The sequence below is a fragment of the Dioscorea cayenensis genome, unplaced genomic scaffold, assembly GCF_009730915.1.
Source record: "Dioscorea cayenensis subsp. rotundata cultivar TDr96_F1 unplaced genomic scaffold, TDr96_F1_v2_PseudoChromosome.rev07_lg8_w22 25.fasta BLBR01001375.1, whole genome shotgun sequence".
In the NCBI taxonomy this organism is placed as follows: Eukaryota; Viridiplantae; Streptophyta; class Magnoliopsida; order Dioscoreales; family Dioscoreaceae; genus Dioscorea; species Dioscorea cayenensis.
In genome coordinates, this window is record NW_024087766.1 from 101,755 (window position 1) to 107,572 (window position 5,818).

Genomic DNA, 5,818 nt, shown 5'->3' on the forward strand with positions numbered 1-5,818 from the left:
TTTGATCCTTTTTTTAATTAACGAAAGAAACAACTATACTTAGTCCCTTAAACATCAAACTTGAGTTTCCAAAAGGGTTTCAAGAGTGAGAAGTACAACAAGTGTTAATCGGGTAAAAATTCCTAGAAATTCAAGCAAAAACTAGAGCATGAGGATATTCAATGTTAAAAATTCTCCTAAACTCACGAATACAATCATTACAACTAAGGTGAACCACCATTGGCTATGTGAACATGTATATCAATCAAAACTAATATAAAAGATGTGTGCACTATGAAACTCCCCCTCCCCCCCCATACTTAAGTTATACATTGTCCCCAATGTACTCATTTAAGCTCACTCATAATGTATATCAATTAAATTCAAATATGGATAAACAATCAAAAAAATACTCCCCTGACTCCTAGTGTTGCATTTGATGGAGCTAAGTCCTTGGGAGTGTTGTTCCAATGGGTTGTGAAGCTCACATGGCCAAGTGCAGAAACACCTTGGCCGTGCCCATGACAAAGTTCTCAATTCCCATGATGACAAGACCATCTACACGAATACATGAGGGGGTTCAGTGAAGCTCAATAAAAATAAAATAACTCAAGTATATAAAAGATGAAGTAATGAATACAACTCGAGACAGCAAAATAAAAGATAAACTCAGAAGGCGAGTCCTTTCTGAGTGTACAAGTCCAAAATAAAATGAGGAAGTAAAAGAAATGAAATGTAAAATAAAATATAAAGTCAAGTGTCGATGTCGTGCTCTGGATCTGCTGGTGATGCTGGATAATCAAAAGGTGCCGGCGGGGGTGGTGATGGTGATGGTGGTGCCGGAGGAGCCGGTGGTCTGCCAATCAATAGCTGGAGTAATGCGTCGAAACGGGCCACCATATCGGTATACTGTACTACCTGTATGGCCCGGAGCTCCATAATCTCGGTCTGAAGCTCACCCATAGCACTCTCGAGCCTCTCAATACGATCATGAGCTCGAGGAACAGTAAAAATGGGTATTGAATGCCAAAATGTCTCCTGTACTGCAAGGGGTGCTCCGGTCCCCGTCGGTGCAAACTGAGGCCCGGGAAATTGTCGGGGACCCTCCTCTGCATCCCCTCCACTCCTAGTGGTCTTTGGGGTGGACGTAGCAATAATATATGTCCCATGCCCACATCTACGTACCAACCCCATCATCCTGATTGTCTCAAATGCCAGAGGGGTAGGGCACTGATGTTCTCCTCGAAAGACCACGGTATAGCATCCATCAAGCCCATCCCCAGGATGAGTCTAGTGATGTAAGGACCAATAAAAAATAATCCTACTCTCCCAGACTGCCCTGGTGCCTCAAGACGTCTGCCACTATGTGCCCCAAGTGAATTGGAACATTGCGGCCCATTGAGTATAGATAAAGTAAGTCCTGCCTGCTCAAAGTAGCTGTGTTGTCGCCTCCACCTGAGACAGACCTGGTGAGGACCACGTCTAAATGCATGTAGCTCAACTAGGATAGGCTAGTGGCCTTAAACATCCCCGGCTCATACTGCTCATAGCCACACAAAATCATGTATGCCTGATGCGGATTCATTGTACTTAGGAAGTCCGTCGGCAAACTTCCATACTCCTCTGAACCTGTGTACATGTCATCGTATAGGCCCATACGAACCGAGAACTCAGTGACACTCATGGAGAATGGATTTCCGAATGCTCAGAACTATATAGCATCCTTGGTGTCAAATCCCCCACACGGCTGATCAAACTCAAAGGATGCTAGCACCTCTAGCGTTAACACGCGGAAAGCTGGCTCACGGGTCGTCAATAACCTCCTATAGCTCTCCACTGCCAACAACTCATCAATTTCATCAGCTAGCTCGTCACCCAGCTGAATGTCTCTCAATATTTGCAAATCTACAAAGCAAGTCTGACAAAAACTGAGTGCTGATAATCTCTCAAATCGAGCCTGATGCTCAAGATTTGAGAATTCCATATGTACTGGCTCGGGCGGGGTGTCTTTGAGACGCTTAACTTCATTCTTCCTCACTCGAGGTGCCATACCTGCAATACCCAATGAAGAAACAGTCAAAGAAGGTCAGAAAACAATACACTGCAGAATTCCACACGGGCCTATGGAAATTCCCCACACTCATGTGGATCTGCAGGGCATGAAAACCACACGGTTATGCACCAATTCTCAAAAAATTCAACTTAAAACTGCCCCTAAGTGCTTCCTAAACATCCATAAGACATTATATCATGAAAATTGGCACAACTCAAGAAGAGAATCCACAAAGATTTTAAAGAAAAACTCGCACCGGCGTGCGGAAATTACCTACGCCCGTGCGCCTCCACAGGAAAACTTCACAGGGGCAGGTGCACGCCCCTGTATGCTCTCGGGAAAACATTCACTGTCTCTCAACGCAAATACACGGGCGTGTGGGAAATACCCATGCCCGTGCGTCCGACCCACAAGGGCTGCCGCACGCCCCTGTGGCTTCTTTGTCCACCCGAGAAGAATCGCTAAGTATTTCACACGCCCGTGTGGAAATTCTGCACAGGCGTGGGCATTCACAAGCCCAACTCACAAGGGCAGCCGCACACCCATGTGTCTTCTCGGGATGGAGAGAGCTTATCTGCAGAAATCCGCACGGGCGTGTGGACATTACCCAGGCCCGTGCGTATTTCACAAGTTTGCCCATAGGGGCAAGTCCACGCCCTTGTGTGCTCTCGGGATAGTTAGCCAAGTCTCTGCAGGAAATCAAACGCCCGTGTGGAAATTACCCATGAGCGTGCGAGAATCACATGATCGTTCATAGGGGTGAGTCCATGCCCCTGTGCTTTCTCTGGATGAGCTCGCAATACAAAACCACGAGCGTGTGTTAACTCCATACGCCCGTGTGTTTTCTATGGATGCCTTAGAAAACTCTGCAGGCTCTGCGGAAAATTTCTGAACATGTTTACGCACTCAGAGCCTGCAATAATATGCAAACTATACCAATGAGAAATATGATAGATAGCTTAAATGATCAAAACTTCATCAAATTCACATAAAAACACACAGTGAAATTACAAGTCCACGAGAAAATCACAGCAAAAGCATCTACAATTCAAGACACCAACATTCAACAATTTATTCAAGCAAACACTAAACTACCAAATTAAGAAAATAGTAAACACTTGGGTTACCTCCAAAGAAGCACTTGTTTAACGTTACTTAGCTTGATGTACCTTGTCTTACCTCACGGGGGCTCATAGATGAAGGTTGCCCTCTTACCCATGGCTTGGAAACATGATGAGCAAAGTCTCTTGAAGATAGAGGGGGAATTATCTGGCTTGGGACTACCTAGCAATGATTCATCCAATTTGTTCGGTTCGTGCATGTCTCCAACAACCTTCGAGCGTTTCCGGTGGCGTCAACTAAACCTCTTCATCTTCCGAAGCACCTTCTTCATGATTGACGGGGTAGATGGTACTTCTTCCGTTGAACCAAGCATCATGATTTCTTCATTGTCCACCTCTTAGTCAAACAAACCCTCGTACGGGTCCGGATTGAACATTTCCTCCATATATTCATCAACAATCTCATCAGTAGTGTCTAGAAAATACAAAGTATCATCGAAATCAAGAGAATGCCGCATGGCTTCAACAAGGCGGTATGTGAGCTTGTCATCTCCAACTCTTAATGTTAACTCTCCACCGTCCATGTCAATCAATGCTTTGGAAGTCCACAAGAACGGCCTCCCAAGTATCAAGGGTACATCCGCATCCTCATCAACATCTAGCACCACAAATTCTACAGGAAATATGTACTTGTTCACCTTGAGAAGCGCGTCTTCAATGATACCCCTCGAATGTCTCACTGTTCGATCCGCCAATTGCAAAGTCATCCGAGTGGGCCTAGGCTCTACCAAGCCTAGGTTCTGAAAGAAGGTGTATGACATGACGTTGATACTGGCCCCTGAGTCCGCCAATGCCATTTCTTTACCCAAATTGCCAATGTTACACTGAATGATAAAGCTTCCCGGGTCTTTCTTCTTGTTCGGCATATTCTTTTGCAACACCGTCGAGCAAGAAGTATCTAAGATCACTGAAACACTATCCTCCAACTTCCTCTTGTTGGTTAACAAATCTTTCAAGAATTTTGCATACTTAGGCATTTCAGCCAATGCCTCAACAAAAGGAATATTGATGTGGAGTTGTTTGAAAAAACTCAGAAACTTCTTGTACTTTTTAGCCCCTTCATCATTCTCCAATCTAGAGGGATAAGGGATTCTTGGCTTGAAAGGTAGGATTGCCACCTCCTTTTCTTTGCTTGCTCCCTTCTCAACCTCTATGACCTCAGGTGTGTGTTTCTTGGGCTTCTCACTCGGAAGCTTACCCTCAACCTCACAACCACTTCTCAAAGTGATCGCCTTCACATGCTCTCTAGGGTTGGCCTCAGTGTTACTCGGCAAGCTTTCTTGTGGTCTTTCCAATAAGGTCTTCACAATCTGCCCTACTTGATTTTCAAGATTGTGCAAAGAGGCGGTGTGGTTGTGAAGTGTAGCCTCAACTGATTGGAACCTTGTATCAGATGATTGCACAAACCTAGTTAAGGCCTTCTCCAAATCGTTCATCCGGGTCTCCAAACCTGAAACTCTATTTTCCATGTTTGGGGCTTGCTATTGTTGTTGGAAACCCGATGGCCCCATGGCCTTTTGTGGACCTTTGTTGCTCTACGAGAAATTGGGATGACTCTTCCAACCCGGATTATAGGTGTTGTTGTATGGGTTTCCTTGATTCCTCATAGCATTACCTACAAAATTGACATTCTCAACCGAAGATGCATCACCAATAGAGATCGGGCAATCGGAGGGAGCATGTCTTCCACCACACCCGGTGCAAGTAGTCACAGCCGCCACTCTATTCGAAGTTAGGAGATCTAACTTCTTACTCAATTATTCTACTTGAGCCGCCAATGAGGTTACTGCATCTATCTTATGGAGGCCGGCCACATTTTTCTTCTCCCTAGCATTCCATTAGTAGCTGTTTAACCCCATTTCTTCAATTAGTTGACGGGCCTCACCGGGGGTCTTACTACCTAAGGTACCTCCTGCTGCCGCATCCAAGAGTTGCCTTGTACTCAGATTCAGACCGTTGTAAAAGGTCTGAACAATCATCCACTCCAGGAATCTGTGTTGCGGGCACTTTCTCAGGAGCTCCTTGAACCTTTCCCACGTCTCAAATAGAGACTTCAATTCCAACTATACAAAGGATGAGATCTCATTCCTAAGCTTTGCAGATTTTTTGGGAGGAAAATAACGGCCAAGAAAAGCTTTTACAATCTCCTCCCATGTGGTAATTGATGCTCTAGGTAATGAGTATAGCCACTGCTTCGCTCTCCCTTTCAAGGAAAATGGGAAGGCTCTCAACTTGATGGCATCATCCGTTACCCCATTTATCTTAAGCATGTCACACACCTCAAGAAAGTTCTCTATATGACTATTCAGATCCTCATCGGTCAAACCATTAAACTGTGCAGATTGCTGCAACATGTGGATGAATGCCGGCTTAAGCTCAAAGTTCTGAGCTGTAATTGGGGGATGCACAATCCTCAATTGTGCCCCCAATACTGAAGGTCTGGCATAATCGGATAATGTCCGCTGCTGCTCATTCTCTTCTGCCATGTTTTCAGATTCTTCTACTTGCAATTCAGCTAGATTAGACTATTCTTACACAGGTTCTTTCCCTTTTCTTCTAAGTGTACGTTCGAGCTCGGGATCTCCTCAATCAATACCGAAGGGTTCCCTCGGGTCATAACATGGAGCTACACCAAAAGAAAGGAAAAAAAAATCAGAATGATGAT

The 5,818-nt window shown here is 44.9% G+C and overlaps 1 non-coding gene across 1 annotated transcript; it reads left to right on the forward strand.

The window, feature by feature from the left end:
- The first annotated feature begins 5,142 nt into the window (after window positions 1-5,142).
- LOC120256278 lies at window positions 5,143-5,249 on the forward strand. The gene has a single exon (XR_005535255.1). It is a non-coding gene; the product is annotated as a small nucleolar RNA R71 (small nucleolar RNA).
- Window positions 5,250-5,818: the final 569 nt, after the last annotated feature.